Genomic DNA, 19,554 nt, shown 5'->3' with positions numbered 1-19,554 from the left:
CTTAACAGAAAAACCTCATGTATAAAAGTAATAAATTATATTTTTCTTAAATATAAGACACACCAGTGTTCTGCTCCACAATGCTGGTAATCTGAGTTCTAAAATTCCATGTGTTGTATAGCACTTCATGTTTGATGGCAGAAAAATCTCCATATTGTAGCTGAAAAGTAATGTGGGCCCTAATATATAATTACTCTTTAAGTCGAAGCGTTTTCCACCAAATTTCTCGAGCAAAGAATATAAGATTACAGTATCTTCAGGTTTTCATTGTAATTGAAACTGGGCACAGAGGTTGCTGTGGGATATCTGATGGACTTTATATTGGGAATAAAAAAACAAATACAGATGTTCTCAGAAGTACACTAAAAACACAAGCAAAATTAAAGATGTCAAAGCTGCTGTGAATCAGGGTGTGGCAGGGTGTGAATTGTGATGTGGGTGGCATCAGTATTATATTTGGTAATTATGTTGTTACATTTGTGGATTATTCCCCTAAGGTTTTTGTTTGTTTGTTTGTTTGGTTTTGTTTGTTGTTTTGTTTGGGGGTTTTTGTTTATTTTTTTGTTTTTATTGAAAGCACATCAGCCACTTCTTTTTCCATGACAGTATCTTCTCCCCTTTAGGGATGTGTGTCTTCATGATGCAGCTCTTGTAGTTTGGTTTAATGATGAGGCTCTTTTAAACTCAGTCAAGTTTGCTAATTGGCTGTAGTTCTAGTCCAGACTGCAGCACCCCCTCAGACCCTGGAAGCACTAAGCAGCGAGCTGACTGTCTGCCAGATGCAGTCCTCTCCCTCTCCATCTCACTTTCTGTCAATATTAACATTTCAGTGTTTTGATACAGCTCTGTGTTTTAATTTTTCATATGTTCATTTTCTTTTACATCTAGGCCAGTGAAAGTAACTTCAGAGAAGTATAGCTTGCAGCTGAAGTGAAAAGCAAGAAGGTTTGAGTCTTATGAACACTTTCATTGGGTCTGGTCTCAAAGAAGCTAAAGGTACTAACAGGTAATTCAGTTCTAAGAAGATGCTCCAAGAACCTGTAGTTTTCTCTACGGGCTTTTTTTAAAAAAAATTATGATATAATAATATTTTTTTTCATAATCTGAAACCCTGGTGCCTTACTTTACAAAATGTCAAAAGTCAAGAAATCTAGTGAGAATTGAGAGAAAATTGCCAGAAAAAGGATAGACAAGACCAAACCTAGACATACTAAAATAAGAGATCTTCCAAAAATTATAAACAACAAAACCAAAAAAAAAAACCAACCCAAAACAAAACCAAAAAAACAAACCAAAAAACCAAAACTTGCTAAATATTATTGGATTAAAAAAAAATTATCTGTAGCAACTCTAAAAAGATAAACTAATTGCCTTAGAAATGTGCTTTATGTTACAGACAAGAATAATTTTTTTTATTAAATTTTCACTTAATGACCCAGTTATATTTTAAGATTTATATTAATAAGAGATTACATTCAAATGTCACCTAGGGAAAATAAATTTTGCTTTTTCTTGTGTATTTTGTGCCTTCTATCAATAGCTTGAAAGTGTTAGGTTGTGGAATTCAATTCAATATGATGACTAAGCCCAGTTCTTCACTCTGTCTTCTCCAAATCCTCATCAAGGACCACTGTGATGTTGACTTCTATTACTAATATGAACAAAAGTAGGTCAAATCATATTTCTAAAACATTGTCCACACAACCTCTAGACAATAAATTTAATTATTTTATTTTTTTTAAGAAAAGAAAGTTCCACTTACAGCTGGTAATAGTCACAGAGACTTACTTCCTCTGTTTACTGAGGAATTAAATTGGTAGTCTTATTTTCAAATTGTGATTACCTTTTAACTCTGAGTTTTTCATTCTCATTGGTGCAGTGTGAGGTCTGCAGAATGTCAGGCATTGAGGAGAAATACTGAGAACTTTAATGTGGTGACTCCTTAGGAGTATTCTAAGAAACTTACCCCATTCTTAGTCCCAGAAATGTTAGCCAAGATGTGTAATAGCAGCAAGCACAGCAGATTTCTCAGGCCTGTAGGCAGACTGTTACAGTCTGCAACTGCAGGATCAAGTCCAGGGAAGCCACAGTTTCTGGGAACCAGCATGAAAAACAAACCAGAGGGGCCTCTGTTCTTGAAACCATTTATTCAGCATGGGAACAAACTGTCCTCCAGAGACAGGGAACCCTGAACAAAGGCAGGGTGATGGGTTTTGAGGGACAGAGCCCTTGGGGGTCTCCACCTTTGAGGGTGGAGTTCAGGGTCAGGGACTGAAAGAAACACAAAGGGGAAACTCCAGGGACTCATACCCAGTCAGAACTCCTGGGCCACTCCTCCCAAGGGGTTTGGGGTGGGGTAACTTCATCCAGGGCTCACATGTCCAACACAGGAGGTCAAAATTCACACTAGTTTGGCTTACAGCCATGCCTCTCACTTTAACAATGCTTCTCTGAAACTAAAGTTTTGCCTCCCTGAGGCACCTCACAACAGCAGACATTCAAAATGAAAGGGATATCTAAAACTACCCTGTTTTTTAGAACACACCACAGAATCTGACCTAAATTTCCACTAAACTAAAAACTGGAAGTATTTCCAAGCAGATATTTGATGAATAAATTTCAGGATTGAAAGTGCAAATATATGAATTTTTAACAAAATAATGTACATTTTCTGTCATGAGACATGGCCTCTGTGTGCTTTCCAAACAAAACCCAAGGAACATCTGAACAAACAAGCAGGTTTTAGTTTTGATCAATGAGTCTTTATTTATTTATTCTTTTTTTTATCAGTAATCATAACTTACATGTTTTCAGAAAGGTGCCCTGACAATTCTCAGAATTCTTCAAATTGATTCATCATTTTGAATGAAGATGAATCCACATGAAATTCTAAATTTTACTTAGATTGTTGTTATTATTACAGGATATGAGAAACCATTCTATGTGACTTTAATAGTTATTGTAATTCTGTACCTGTTTCCTTTTTCATAATGTCGAATTTCTGCAGTGATATTAAAATCACAATACAGAACACTTTGTTAATCATACTTGGAATTCTGAATTTGATCCAAACATCTTGACTTATAATTTTTTTTTCCTCTATATATCAAGAGTTTATAGATTAATAAAACTAATTTTCAGGTGTTGCAGGTACAGAAAATTCCTTTCAATTTCCCAGACTGGTGACAATGCTGGCCATTAATTAGCTATTTGAATTTACCTTTCTGGAATTGTAGTACAGGTTAGTTTCTGTTGAAGCTTTGCACAATGATTGTTTTTTCTCTTACATTTCAGTAATATTCTCACTACCAATGATCAGGTTTCATCTAATGGATTTAAGAGGCATCTTAAATGTCATTTAAGATGTCCTAGACTCTGCTGTATGCCTAGAGAGAGGACCAGTGTCCCTGTAGTTCCCATGTCATGACTACTACCTCTGTGCATACATATTAGACTACTGGGCATGAGTCAAATAGCACCAGAAAATTGTGTGTAGAAAGCTGAATTGAGACCAGGGGCACTCCAGAATGGGTCATTCATAATATCCAACATTACCCTGGTAATTATGCTCAAAGTAGGAGTTAAGAGCTCAGAATTAAGGAGTTAAGAATTCAGTCCAGTCCAATATGGGGCACAAATCCTTGCCTAACTGTAAATATTCAGTGATACTTGTGACACCCTGTAACAATTTCCCAGGACTCCAGTTGACACAAGAACCTGAGTCTGCTTTAAGTCCTTTGTCAAAACTGCAGTATCCATGTACCTTGGCTACTTTAGGGCATAAATTCTTGCCTGCAAGCAATTGAGTTCCATTCCTGGTGGTTGATTGCTGACCTGTATTCTAGGGCCAACTGCTTGTCTTGATCCTGCTGTAAAATCCTATTGATTTTACAAAAAACCTGAACTTGGGCCTGTGATGTCAGCTGGGAGGCCATAGAGAATCAGACACGTGGGATAGCTGACATGTATGACAGCATGAGGCAAGAACTACAGGATATCCTGTATCTTGCATCCTTCTGGATCTGCATGCAAGTCAAGTGAGATACTGTGGGTCTTCTCAGACAATTATAGATACTAAAAACATTGAATCAAGTTTTGTGCCTGTAATGGTAATCCAGACCCTTATGTGCCTGCTTGCATGTATCCAGATATCTAAATATCTCAAACAGAATTGTATTACCAAAACTGATTTTTCTTTCTCCTCAACTACTTGAGAGTAAAAGAAATCATCCTTCATTCCCCATTCATCTCTTTGTCTTGAAACTGATCATTTCTTTGTAATCCTAACGTAAAACTCATAAAAATCCCTCAGCAATATACCAGAATGAACCTGATCATTGGTTGTGAGCATCTTGAAATGAAAGAGCAAAAAGCAATAGTTGTACGAGGCTGCAACAGAAACTAACCTGTATTACAATTCTAATAAAATAAATGTATATGGCTAAGGTGGCGCATTGCAAGTATTGGTGCACTCTTTGATGCTGGAGGACTGTACAAATCAAACGTAAATTAAACATCAGAATGTAGAAAAAATGCAGTTCTTCTCTTGAATTCATTAGTTTTAGGAAAGCAAACATTATGAGCTATATAGGCAGAAACATAATATAACTCTCTCTCTAAATCTTTTAGGCAAAAATAACCAAAATAAAATATTATAAATTCTGTAGTATACCTGTTTGAGATGAAGAAAATATAATCTATGCAGATCAACAAAATTGCATTATGGTGGCTACTAATATTAATAAAATAGTTTAAAGCTGGAAAAAGTAAAGTAGGACAGAGTACATAAAGACAAATTGCTAACACAAGGGAAGAAAGAGCTGAAAAGATTTTTTAGTTTGAGTTTGTAACTACACATGGGGTAATGCACAGCTTTTGGAATAGCAGACTTGAAAGATTTTCTGTGTCTGTGAGCAAAATGAAATGAATTAGTGATGAAGCCTGGGCAATCCACTTCTCCTCCTTAGGAAGAATGGCTGACTACACATTTGAGTTGGCGTATCATTGGAACAATTTTGCTGTGGGGTATCGCCAACATTACTCATATTCAAGGAGAATTCATCAAGAAACACACTGATATTTCCCACAGTTCCTGCAGTTCCCGTACTGCACTGATTCCACAGTATCCCTGACTCTTCCTTACAGCTGTGAATTGAAGGTTAAGTTCCATTTTTATTACTGTCAGTGTTGCATTGCTCTTTCAGGGCTTATAAAAAAAGCTGGAAGTCATCTGAATAAAGAATATGTAGTAGGTGGATACACTGTTAGCTCCCACTCAACAGTGGCCACTGTCCCTAGGAATTGAATTTATTCTCTTTAAACACCTGATGAGATGAAAGCAGTGAAACTCCTATTTGACATTTTTCCAAGCCATGGGTAAACATGCTTAGAAGAAGGTAAAATGAAGTTAAGATACAGAACAGCAGCAGCAAAAGAGTGATTGTCAAGAAACTGGAAAAAAAAGTATTTTGTATCAACACATAAGACACTGAGGATTTGCATAGCAAATGAGTATTTGGCTTAATAGATTGTAATTTCACTTTTATAAATGTCTTACAAATCACAAATACACAACGTAGTTTGCATACCCTGTTGTTAGAGAGAGAGAAGTCTTGCTCAGGAAGAGTCCAGGACATTCTTGTAGAAAGGAATAAAAAATTATTTAGGAGTTGTGAAACATGTAAATATGCAGATTCAAATAGCTGAAATAGGTGATCTTTTTTCCCCAAGATACCTATATGCATCTTTCTCCTTATTCCTTTTCTACTACATGTTTTAGATTTTTATAGATTTCTACTTCCACTGTTATTAGATTAGGGCCTTAAACATTGCTTTATTATTCTGAAGTCATCTATTTTCTTTCATTGGAACATTGGATTGTATCATGAAGTTCACAGGACAGAAAAAAGAATTTTCATTATTCCTGCATTTCTTTAGTGTTTTATGTTTTAGCAAGGAAAATATTTTTGCAGAAAATTCACCCCCAAAACAACTTCTCTCAGTAATATGATTATTTTCTCAAAGTGTTTATGCTTTATATCACCAAAAAATGCAATTTGTGTGAACTTCTGAGCTATATTAAAATACATATATTTAATATTGTATGGGATGTTATTGCATTCCTGTCTCATGCAACAATAGACTTTCTGATGATATGGAAGAAGAAAATATTATTTCACTTTTAGTTTAGATTATCTTCACACTACATTTAAATTTATTGTGTTTACACTTCACTGCAGGATGACAAGTATCATCAAAAGGCTATTACTGATATAAAATATAAAAAAGAAACCCTATTTTTGATTTCATCACTTTAATAGGAAAGGGAAACATATAAACTGATTTGCTTATCTAGATGGAATTTGAGACAAAGCTACCATGTATAGTTCAGTTTGATACAGGGCATTAATGAAATTGTTTTGGGAGCTGCTCCTTGTCTCCTGAAATGAAATGCATGTTCCTTGGATAATTACTACATCAGTAGTACAGTACAGTCCTAGCAAAACAGTGGGTGGGAAGTTTAGGTATGTGCTTGGGCTTGATACTCGGAGGTTTTTATTCAGAAGACTGATTTCTTTCTCATTGGAAACCAATGAGGAAACTTCTTCTCAAGAGGACAGGTTACTCAAATGCTTCTCTATGATTCCCATGATCTGCTAAGTAAGAATGCCTGAAAATTTCCACTATTCCCTCAGACCATTTTCCAATACACTGTTATAACAAACTCTCCTTTACACCATAAACTCTGTTTTTAAACTAATGGTTTCCCAGGTTCTGAAGTGAATTGTCTGTGCTGATAAATTGTTTGTACTTTTGAGGTAGGGTTTTTTTTTGTTTGTTTTGTTTTGTGTTTTTCTGAAGACAACTATTTTTCTCACCTGCAGACCCTGGAATGCCCTGAGAGTTTCTGTGAGCCAGGAACAATTGCCTGTTGCTGTCTTGCCTGATGCCATGATATTTTGAAGTGTAAGAAAGTTTATTCATATGGATGCAAGTTCTGCAGATCCAAATCACTTCAAGAGAAGAGAACTGCTTTCTCTGGCCAGTGTTTTTACCTTTTCCTGTTAGTTGGATGTTATATAGCTCACACTTGTGTAATCGTATTTTTCTATATTCAGCATTGACTTAAGCATTCTTTTATATAGATATATATTTATACGTAAATGACAGAGGGAATAAAACAAACTCAAATCTTTATCTCTGTCCATTATATAATTTTTGATTTTTCCCTCTGGTCTACACAAGAGCATGTGCTTGCTGTGTTTGGCAAATAAAACTATTGAATGTTTTCCATCTCTCATGGAAACCTGTAGTTTGTGTTGCTTTGAAACTCTAAGGAGTATTGTGACTGCATTATCAGAAAAAGTCTGAAATTTGGATTCACTGGTTCCCTACACATTCTCATAAGTTCCCTCTGACATACTAAAGAGAAATTTGAAAAGGAACAAACTTACAAAACCAGTAATTTCCTAATGGAATGAAGAAATGTGTATGGCTAAGGCAGACCTAGCTGAAAACACAGGTTTACGTCAGAATTCTTTTTATTTTTGTTACTAGAAGAAATTACCTTTCCATTTTCATCTGTTCCAAGAGATTAAGAAGAATTATTGCTAAATACTGAGACACCAGAAAAAGTTCAGAGGCAAGTTGATGAACTTGATATTGATCAGAAGTATTTTTTTAGTATATTCACATCTTTTCAAATCTCAGAGGCTTCACATTCCCTTTCTGAAGAGTTTACATGGTGATAAACATCACAGGCTAAGTTTCTCTGTTGCTGTATATAAATGTTCCCTATATTTTTAGTTTACTTCCATAATATTCTAGTCAAAGATATACTTAAGATCAAGTCTTTTATGCGAAAACACTCTAGGCATATAGAAGAGCATAAAAAATGACGACTATTTTGGTTTACAATTTTAATTTCTTTGATCTGGTATGTTTTTAACTATGCTTCTTTAAAGAAAATAATTATTACAAGTGAAGCAGGTGCAGAAACCATCAGTCATTTGCAGTTTATTGTATGTCAGTATTTAGACTGGTTGCAACGTCTTTGACCTTGCAGGTGATAACAAGATTGTTGAATTATGCCAAACTTTGGCCAATCCTGAAACATATTTTGTATTAAAAAGGGTAAAATGTGGATGAAACTCTGTTTTTATTTTTTCACCCTGACCTTTATGATTTTGTTTCCAAAAACCTTGTTTGGAAACAAACAAACAAAACATTGCCTATATCTCAATTAGTAAATTAATTATTAATTATTAGTAAAATAAAGGTGATTCTTTGTCATTAAACTTACGTTTTCTATTATCAATTTTTTTTAGCCCTAAAAAAGTTGAGCTGTATGTAAACCAAATAATGAGAATGGTCATACACTGGTTTTTTCCATTTAAATTCTGCCTGGACAATATTTGGGAGAGTACAAGGTGGCCTAGACAGTACCACATCCATCCTGAAGAACTAATGATATAACAGGGATTTTCCAGTGCCTATGCACACTCCCAGGCACTGTTAAAATAGCAGTACAGACATAATCACTGATGCAAAGTGACAGGGTCTGTCTCCTCAGGCAAACAGAAAGGTCAGGAGTTCACATAAACAGACAAATTTATTTTTATAATGCTCTTTTCTGCCTGTGTTTCTACCTCTGAATTGTAGTATAGAGAAAATAATACAAGATAATATGTTACATAAGAAAGAAATTGTGGCTGTTGGAAGAAGGAAGATCCAGGAGTCTTCCACCTGAAGCCCTTGGAAGGTGGAATGCTGACAGCAGAGGAAGGTGATTCTTGCACTCTGCTCAGCACTGAGGAGTTCTGGGTCCAGTTCTTGGCTCCCCAGTAAAAGTAGATATGTTCTTATTGAAGTGGTTCCAGTGCAGGACCACAAAGGTCACAAAGGTATGAGAGCATCTCTCCTATAAGGAAAGGCTGAGAGAACTGTGATAGTTTAACCTGAATAAGTGAAGGCTAAAGAAAATAACCAGCAGGAGAGAAAGAAGATGCAGAAACCAGGCTCTTCTTACTGCTATCCACTGACAGGCCCAGATAAAATAGACACAAATTTAAAAAATCCCATGAGATTTAACCCAATCACAGTCACTTTTCTTTTGCGTGTGGGAGTGACTGAGCACTGGGAGAGGTTTTCCAGAGAGGTTGTGGAGTCTCTATCCTTGGGGATATTCAAAGCCCACTGGGTAGTCCTGAGTGACCTGCTCTAAGTGATCCTGTTGCAGTAAGGGGGCTGGACTGGAAGGTCTCCTCAAGTCCATTTCAACCTCAACAATCCTGTGAAACACTGGATGGACATAGATGCAGCAGTTTCAAAATGCATTTAAAGGAGCAATTCTGTACTTTAACAAACAGAGAAGAATCCAACTCTTCTAGATTTAATACAACTTTCAGTGAATGCAGAGCTTAATAAAAGAAAAATCTGAATAGAAGGGATGATCCAGCAGACTTTGAAAGAGCAGGCAAACAAACAGAGAGGGTAAACTTTTAACATCTGATCTTTAGAAACAGCTTCCTCACACAGTTTTTGATCCTGAAACATGAACACAATAGCATTATACAGTGCATTGCCATCCTGACCTCCACACTATTGTTGGTGGAATGAGGCATTAGCTTTGTCATTTGCCATTCTGTCAAAAAATAATAATAAAAATAAGCAATGAAATGCACCATACCAGTAATACAGGGAGCAAAACCTACAGCTGTGATCTGTCATGTCCCTGCTGAATGTTCTGCTGAATGTTCTTAGTGAGCTGAATGCTCACTAAGCTATAGGAATCACTGTCATTTGTCCCATGTCACCAGTCCTCTGACTCTCACAGTCATCATTCTGAAATAATTCAGTTGTAGCTGGAGAAATAAGACACAGCAGGTAACACTTCTGCTTGCCCTTTCTGTTCCTCATCCTGTAGTTTACAGGTCAGAGTATTCTTTTGACAAACAAGAGGTGAGATCTCACTCCTGAGGTAAACCATATCTTCTGTTTTCTTAGTGAAAATCTTAACCACTGGGCTTTAATGCACTGTCACTGTTCTGAATAGAACAAATCCAACTAACTTATGTCTTCCCCCTAAGGAAAGGACTCTTCCAAAGAAAGAAAAGTTAACAGTGCTTAAGGATATATTCTTGATTTCTCCTCATGGAAAATGCCACACTGCCTTTGTGATATCCCATCATTTGGATTTTTGTCTCTGAAGAAAATCCTTTCACTGAATAAAAATCATATTACATATTAAAGAAGAGAGAAAAATCTGAAGAGGAGATGCTTAATTATAGCAATTTATCTTTTTGCTCCAACATATAAAGGGAAATTTTGAAGGAAAAGCCATGTGGGAAGAGAACCTGGAAAAAAAGAAAAATAAAATCTTTCATCTGCCCACATGTCTCTAATGTGATGTAAGCAAGCAAAGAGAAATTCAGATAAACGACCTTACATTTTGAGTACAAGAGGATATTTACTCTTTCCTACAAGATTAAGAAATATGTATAGTAAGCTACTACTGTGTTGTGGCAATACCTTGCCTAACAAAAATAAAATTCTCTAGCTTAGAAGGCGGAGGAAAAGTCTAGTAGAGTGTCAGAAGCTGAACATCAGGCTCTGATTTATTCCATTTTCTCTAGTCTTTGAAGTAAAATAAAGAACAGTGCAGGAGAGAGAGAGACTGGTGTTTATTCGTGTTTTCTTCTCTCTGATTGGTGTTAGGGGCCACTTCTAACACTGAGCAAAGATATCTGATTTCATTATTTTGTTATAAAAGAATGAATTTGTAACTTTTTTTTTTTTCTTTTTCAGTGGACTATACTATTTGTGTGGTTTTGTGGAGATTTGAGAGCTGTAAGGTAAATCTAGGACACCAGCAGTGTCCTCTATCTGCCCTGAAAGCAGACAATGAGTTTTCTTTACTTGAAAGTACTGGAAGTTCTTACTCCCAGAAAATGTCCTTGTGTATGTCTGTTAGTCAGAACATTCTGTAGACAAATACGACATTCACTTTTCATAAAAATAATATAAAATATATGTCTAAAGTGTTTGGCAACATTATAGTCACACTGAGAGCTCAGTCCTATAATATTTAATTATTTATATGGAGAATATGCAAAAAGTGCATGCTCATGCATGTACTTGTATATGAGACTTGCAGAACAGTCAAGGCTTGAAAGGACTCTAGAGATCATCTAATTAATCCCTGCTGTTTAGAGTAGGGGAGTAGGGTCAGCTACAGCAAGTTGTTCATGGGCATTGATTATTCCTGAGAACAGTCACTGAAACCTCTGGGTAAGTTGTTTGAGTGTCTGACCACTACCATGGGATTTTTTTTATTTTTTTTCCTTTGTGTTTAAATAGAATTTTGTGTATTCCAGTTTCTGTCCACTGCCATTTGTCCTGTCACTGGATACTACTGGGAGCCTGGCTCCATCTTCTTATCTTCCTCCTTAGCTGTTTGTGCACACTGAGCCTTCTCTCCTCCTGGCTCAACAACCCCAGCTCTACCAGCCTCTCATATGTCAGATGCCTCGGTCTCTTGATCATCTCCATAACGTTTTGCTGGACATTCTCCAGGATTTTTGTGTCACTGAACTGGAAGACCAAGAACTGAACACAGTACTCCACATGTATGTCACCAGAGCTGAGTAGAGGGAAGAATCCCTTCTCTCAGACAGCTGACTCTGCCTAGTGCAGCCCAGGATGCTGATGGCCTCCATGGCTGCAGTAGCACATTGCTGGCTCATGATCACTTTATTATCTGCCAGGACTCCTACGTCTGTCACTCTGAAAATTAAACTTTTGTCTTCATAGTTTCTAACCATTTTCCTAGGAAAGTAACTAAAAACATAGATGTTTATACATTCCATTAAAGAAACATCTTTTGATGGATGTTTCTCGTGACCAGTGTGATTGAGAAGGTGGTACCCTAACTATCCAATCCCTGGTCATTGTCAAGAATCCATAAATATTGAAGCCACAGAATAAATTGCTCTTTTTTCCCTATCATACATTAAGTGGTGTCTGTGTGAATCATTTTGTGTCCTACAGCAACAATAGGTCTTTTCTGTTTGTTTTGGTTTTTTGTTTTTCTTTTTGCAATGCTGCTATGCAGTATGAACGTTAGGTGAAAACGCTTGTGTACATTTATCAGTCATTACTCAGACTGTTAACGTTGCTGTGTGCACCTGGAGATGGAGACAGTCAGTACTGAGCACAGTCATAATTACATCTGTACTAATACACAAAAAAACTAGCCACCTTTTTTTTTCCAGTTATGAAATTCATATGGCTAAACTCTTTTAACTTCCAAAAGAGGGTGTTGGTGTTTCATTACTTATTGGCAAAGGCATCTTTCTTGTATTAAATAACAATAAAGGGATCCTTCTATTTAAAAGCATAGATGAGTTCATTGGTACTGTGTCATATATATATATATATGTGTATATATACACACACACATATAAAACAATGTTTAAATGCTTTAATGAGAATATCTTGCCTGGTAAATGCTGAGTCACACTAGTAAAGCAGCACTAAATTAGTCATCTTATATGTTTACCTGATAGAGTTCTATATAAAGAAAACATATTAGCTCTGGGCTTAGAAACAGCAGGGCTGTGTCATCAAATGCTGCACATAGGCAAATTGAGTCTGCTGGAAGGGATTATATGATGCAAGCAGACAATATTCAGTCATGAGGTTGTTACCAGCTCTCTGTGCCTGCACATTCATAAACATTTCCACCTACTGAAGGAAAATTCAGCTCTGGAATAGGTCAGATTGGCTGAAAAGTTACTGGGATGCAGAACCTGTTTGTGTGGTTAAGATACATGCATTAGTAATATATACAGATTGAAATGGACCTTATATCAGACAACAACACTGTAGACACTTTATTCAGTATTATTTGTGCTATATGAAATAGAAAAGAAAAAGAGGAAGGCAGGAAAGAAGGAAGAAAGGAAGGAAAAACACCTGCTGTTTTGGAGAGAGAGATCCACATTGCAGTGTTCATGAGGCAGTGAAAAACACAGCCATTTCTCAGCAGAAATAACAGATGTTTAAAATAAAGACTGTAAAATAAACAAATAAATTCAATCATACACTAATTTAGTAGAAAGGTTGATCAGGAAGTCATCTATTCCATCCTTTGCTCAAAGAAAGTGCAATTAGATCAGTATGCTCAGACATTTTGATCACCTTCAAAGATAGTAACTAAAAGGGAACCTGATAGACAGTTACTGCAGAAATTATTCAAACCCCATCTAATTAAGGAGGATCTGTCTACATCAATAAAATCTGAATTGCATCCTTTCCAGGGAATAGGAAACAACTGTAATAACCTGAGGATATCGAGTTTGTAAGGATTTCTGCTTAGTGAGGGATAAACATTAAAAAAAACCCACAGAAATAAAAGACAAAAAAAAACAGTAAAGAAAAATAATAAATAAAATCCTAATGGCTGGAGATAATAGATAATAAGAAAGGTGAAATGTTTTGTGTTGTTGAATTCTGGGCTATTGAGGAACACATTCATTCATGGATAGGCTTGATGACATTCAGCCTTAACTTTGTAGCTGATAAGACAAGCAAAACAAGATGTTCATGGGTCTCACTGGAAAGCATCCTCATATTATGTGATTTTTGAGAGGTCATGTGGAGTTCTGCAAAGCCTGTTAAGGGATTTTTAGTGAAAAGGCCAAAGATAAGGAAAGTGAAGTACAAGCCTGAATGACTAGAGAGAATGGCTATGGAAGAGTTCACCTGGGTGCAAGCCAGCAGCTGGTCAGATTGTCCTGCACATCATTAGTTCATAGGCTGCCCTCTCTTATTAAATTCTATTCCAAACTGTTAGCTGTGCAATGCTAATGTCTAATCTGTACGGATGTGTGTCAGAGATTCATTATAAAATTTCAGGCTGTAGCAGCTGAGAAGATCTTTTCAGCACCTGAAAAGACTAATTTTCAAGTACTCAAAAGATACTTAAATTGTAAGTCCAGTACAAAAGAGTGAATGGCATGAACAGAAATAACTCTTTCAGGAGGGACAGGAGGGGTGGGAGGAGTTGGAGGTGGGGAGAGAGAGAGGGAAGAGAACAAACTTTATCTAGGTGTCTTCCACATGAGACACCAGTTCATCCATCTGAATGTAACCTTTATTTTTTCACCACAACATTCTTCTACTGCAGTGTAGAATCTGAAACACAATAGTTCTCTCTCTTTTCCTACTTCTGCTTCCTAGCCAGGTCTTCCCATTTCACATTGCCTAACTAAAATATATACATGTCAATGATTAATTTCACCATATTTTTCCCAAGCCATTATTACTGTTTGTCAAGATAATTTTAATTATAACAATGTTTTTCTCTTAAATTTCAATAATTATACTTACTCTTCCATCATATTGTTCATTAATATCAATTTTCAATTAAATTCAGCTCTTAAAAGATGTCATCAAAACCATGAGCTTTACTAGATGTCTCCAATTCTAAAAATAAATACTCTTTGGGGTTTAACAAAGTTTGAGACTGGTAGGGTCAGCTGTCTCAACAAACACCATTGTAGCAGAAGGAGAAAGCGAGCTTATTCACAGTATACCACAAGCTATAGAGTTTTTTATATTACCAATTGTTGTGGCATCTAAAATTGCTGTGTTTGTGCTCTATACTTATTCTCACTTCTGCAGTACAATTTTTCATACATATGTATTGCTTAGGAGTGAGAAAGAACAATGTATTCCTTTTTAATATTGGTATAATTAAGTATTCCAGGTTTCAAAATGGGAGATTGGGACTGTAACAATACAATTATTTTTCTAAGTCTAAAAATTAGACCTCATCCTTTTTTCCTATCAATTGCATATCAGAAGAAAGTCTGCAGGATAAAAATGTTCTGTGCTGAATGGGGACATGTTAAAAAAAAACCTGCTTGACTTTATCAAATTGTCAGTTTTCAGGATGAATAGCTATATTTGGAGAAGATCTTAGATATAAAAGTGCAACATCTATTTAAAATAGTTGAACAATTTAGGTGCTGAATGAGAATTGCTGTATTCTGACAAGTTTTGAAACTCTGGTTTCCTTTTTTGAATTTCCCAAAGGGATAATGACTTCTTTTGGAATAGTCATCTTTGTCATAGGTGTAAGAGACTAGAGTACCATTCCCAGGCAGTTTAAAAAGCCCAGCCCCAGCAAACACCTTGCTCAAGGTGATCTGACATTTGGAAGGCAAAAATGGAATAGTGCTGTTTAGCTCCTGCTAAGCACCAGTAAATTTATTTTATTGATTCTCTGTCATACTGCTTACTTTCTAGAAAGTTCACTTTGACGTCTTTCAAACTAGACATCATGATGTTTTATTGTTGTGCCCATCGAATGCATCTACCTCTGAGATAATTTTTGAACTGTGATCATTACTATGATATTACTTATTAATAAAAGTAAATTAAATCTCTATGTTACTTGTTCAGTGTAAAAATCTTCTGAAATTATAAGATAGGTAAGGGTCTAATAAACTTCCTGTCAACTGTAGACCTTGGAGTTCTTGGACTCCTGAGAGGTTCATTCTATCTCACTTCTCATTTGGTAGTCCTTCTTCCTGATTCTGGGTTTTCAATGGTTCTTTTTTTTTCCTAATGACAAAAAGGTCTGAATATGCTTGCAGTTGTTGCTTTTCCTTTTCAGGTGGACTTTAAAGTAAGTATTACCTTCTTCTTAGAAATAAGCTTAAGAAGATTACAAGATTATTCTAATGCCTTAAAGTCAAACACAAAGTGTAGAACAACCTAAATCAATCTGCATTTCCAAAGTATGAAAAGTTTTCTGCAAAAGCATGACAAATAGCATCACAAAATCATAGAATCTTTTAAGTTGGAAAAGACCTCTAGGATCATCAAGTCCAAAAAATTAACCCAGCACTGCCAAGTTCTCAACTAAACTATGTCCTCAAATGTCACATCTACAGGTTTTTCAAATACCTCTGGGGATGATGACTCAACCACTCACCTGGGCAGCCTGTCCCAATGCCTGACAGCCTTTTCAGTGAAGAAATCTTTCCCAACATCCAATCTACCCTGGCACAGTTTGAGGCCATTTACTCTTGTCCTACCACTTTTCACTTGAAAGAGAAACTGACCCACTCTCCTGCCCCCAGTTACAACCTCCTTTCAGGCAGTTTTAAAGAGTGAGAAGGTCTCCCCTGAGTCTCCTTTTCTCCAGGCTAAACACTTCCATCTGCTCCTCATCAGACTTGTGCCTCAGACCTTTTGCCAGCTCCACTGCCTTTCTCTGGACTCGCTCCAGCCCCTCAAACTTTTTCTTGCAGTGAGGGGCTCAGAACTGGACACAGCACTCGAGGTGGAGCCTCACCAGAGCCCAGCCCAGGGTGATAATCACTGTCCTGCTCCACTGGCCCCACAGTTTGTGTTTTGCTAACACAAACCAGGATGCCATTGGCCCTCTTGAGCACATCTGGCTCATGTTCAGCTGCTGTTGAACAACACACCTGAGTGACCAAGAGACCGCCAGCTTATTCACGACCCTTCACAGAAGTAAAAGTGAACGCCGTTTATTTCTGTCTTTAGCACACCTTTTATAGGGTTCTACAGGGTCTGCAGGCAGAGCAAGTTACCATTGGCTAATACACACAGGTTTACATTTTTAATCCTGTACACAAGGATATTGTTTTGCCTTATTCTCTCTCCTGCAGGAAAGTTCCAGGGACTTTAGTCTTTAATATCACGACTTATTCCAAAGGCTGGTTTGTGCAGACAGGCCTTTACTAATATATCATGCCCATCTTCTGTTAAAATATTATCTACACCTGAGTCTTTTTCTGGAGACCACTTTGGAAAGTGGGTCCAGAAAAGCCACTTCCCCAGCCTGTAACACTGCAGGAGCTGCTGTGACTCAAGCTCAGGACTCAGCACTTGGCCTTGTTGAGCCTCACATGATTGCCTTGGCTCTTCCAGCCTGTTCAGATCCCTTTGAAGAGCCTTTGAATTAATTTGAATGAAATAGAAAGAAAAAAAAAAATACACTTCTACTTCTGGAGAAAAAACATCGTTTCAGACTCTACTCTAGAGCTCTTAAGAGCCCCCACAGAACATGTTAATATCATTTTAGGTTCTGCTATGTTGGGGTCACACATGATGGAATGCTAAATAATATAATGTCGAAACAAATCCACTAAGACAATGTACTGATGGGAAGGAAACACAGCTGATTAAACATGACACATAAATAACAGTATGGAGGTAGAAATTTAGCTAAGCAGATAAATCACAAAATGTTTGCTGTAATGTGCTACTGAAAGATAACAAGGAACTAAATAACAAAGTGGAAAAGCCTAAAAATAAATAAATCTAGGTTCTATAATATGTTCATCCTGGGGATTTCAGAAAAAAAAAATATAATGTAAGCTTTCAAAGTCAGGCTCAATGGACTTTGGAATGTAAACACACAAAGGAGGTATCCTGTACAGAAACCCATTCTATCAGAAACAACTAAAGCAGCTCAAGCATGGACAAAGTTATGAAACTATGCTTGAAGGAATCACGGCAAAGGTTTCTCTTTGAAGGGCAGACATCTCTCTTCCTCATAAAAATATGTCAAAGGGCAAGATCTGTGCACTCTTTGAGGTTCTGAGGGATCCTGTTTATAGAGCAGGAGACTTGTGACCTTTCTGCCTGAGTCACATAGGCACACTTTAACTATTTGGGTAGATAAGAATTAAAATATTTCCAAGTATGTAGGATAAAATGAAGTAGCTGTGAAGCAATCACTATTGTGCTGCCAACAAGAAGTAGATTTGCACTGCAAAATCAGAACTCATATCTGCTGTGTGATTGACCTGCACATCTTGGGACTGTCCAGTAATACTTTTAGGTATTGTTAAGTTTCTCATACATACCATGACTGGCTGTGACATTGTTCTGGGTTTGCCTGGGATTTAGATGAGGCTTGGTTCAAATCCATATTTTTCCTCTAGTTTCTAGATTTTTGGGGTTTTAGGAAAATTCATGTCTGCATAAAAATAAACACATAAAAATGAAATAAAAAGCCTTAAAGCAAGCAAACTTAAGAAAATATAAGTAGTTGAGTAGTGTTGACTTTAGATTAAATAGTTTAATTTCATTTTTTGTCTAGTGATAATAAAAGTTAAGTGACATTATGTTGGTTATTCATAGAAATATATATAGAAATACATCTAGAAGGGCTAACAGACATATCCATGAAGATATAACTGATATATAATATTGTATTCTGTAACCTATGAAAAGTTTTATCTAATCTTTTCTCTAAGAGCAGTTGCTTTAGCTTGAGAAATATTTTTAGCAATATAAAACATTTTATAATGTATTTGTGTGGTTTATTACTAATATATCTAGCATGAAGGAAACACTAGACATTTTTGCTGTCCTATTCTATAAGTAAAACATCAACACTGAACATATACGTATATATATATATAACAAATCTGACTATAAGTTAAATTTCCAAAGAATTGCTTTCATACTTTGAAAAGACAAAAAACCCCACTGAATTTTGTTCCCTGATGTACAGGTAGTGTTACTTATTTGTTTATTTTGAAGCCTTTGTATGGGTACTGGGAATTCATGCAGAAATAGAAAATCAAAACATTTCATAAGATTTAGCATGAAAAGTCATCCCACTGGTGCATTATTTGGCTTTGGTTTTATCATTCTCCTATTTAAAAATGCTCAGTTACTCATAAGCTATCTCACTTAGGTTAACAACCAAATTATAGAAATTGCAAAAAGGAATATAGAACAGTTAAACCACAGTCAGAATAAATAATTTAATTATAAACCATAGTCTGGAAATTATTTATGCAGATCTTCAGCTAATACTAAAAAACTATAAAAAACAAAGAAAAAAAAATAGGATCTGTTTTTAAATTATTCCTTATGCAAAAACCAGTCAAAGCAACAAATATTACTTGTAATAAAATTTTCAGTTGTAAAAGTAATTATAAATAGTCCAGGCTGAAAAACAATGGTTACAAAGCCATAATGTTTGCAAAGAAAAACTTCGAAAAGGTCAACACTCAAAGTGGAAATTAATTGGAGAAGGGACACCAGAAGTGGTGTTTAATATTAACCTTCTATTGCAGTTGTTTCCATGATATAGTTTATGTTCCCTTCTACAAAATAAACAGATCTTTTTTTTTTCAATGTCTTTAAAATATTCTTGATTGCTAGTAATGTACATACATGTAACTTGATGAAAAACCATGTGTCTGAGACTGAAAGCCTTGATGTCTCAAGGCATTTTGGGGTGTGGGAGAGGGGGCAGGTTGGCTCTTGCCCTGGTGAAACAGTGAACTGCCCCACATGCCCCATCCCAGAGGCAGTATTCCAGCCTGGCAGAGCTGCCAGTCCTGGCACACCAGAGGCAGTGCTCCACTCTTGCCTAACCCAGCTCCTGAGTGGCCAAATGATGGGAATCCCCACCTAGGAAAAGTACCCTTGAGGGCCAAGGAATGTTTAAGGCTGAGCATGAGGACAGCACGTCTTGATCCTACCTTCCTCTTG

General features: G+C 36.3%; 1 long non-coding RNA gene across 1 annotated transcript; it reads left to right on the top strand.

The window, feature by feature from the left end:
- Nucleotides 1-897: 897 nt before the first annotated feature.
- LOC111926108 (uncharacterized) lies at nucleotides 898-7,195 on the top strand. The gene is made up of 2 exons (XR_002862689.2): nucleotides 898-1,006; nucleotides 6,885-7,195. It is a non-coding gene; the product is annotated as an uncharacterized LOC111926108 (long non-coding RNA).
- The last annotated feature ends 12,359 nt before the right edge of the window (nucleotides 7,196-19,554 follow it).

This window comes from Cyanistes caeruleus, chromosome 2, assembly GCF_971803275.1.
Source record: "Cyanistes caeruleus chromosome 2, bCyaCae1.hap1.1, whole genome shotgun sequence".
NCBI classification, from domain to species: Eukaryota; Metazoa; Chordata; class Aves; order Passeriformes; family Paridae; genus Cyanistes; species Cyanistes caeruleus.
Note: the sequence above shows the minus strand (reverse complement) of the source record. Positions and strands in the feature narration are given on the sequence as shown.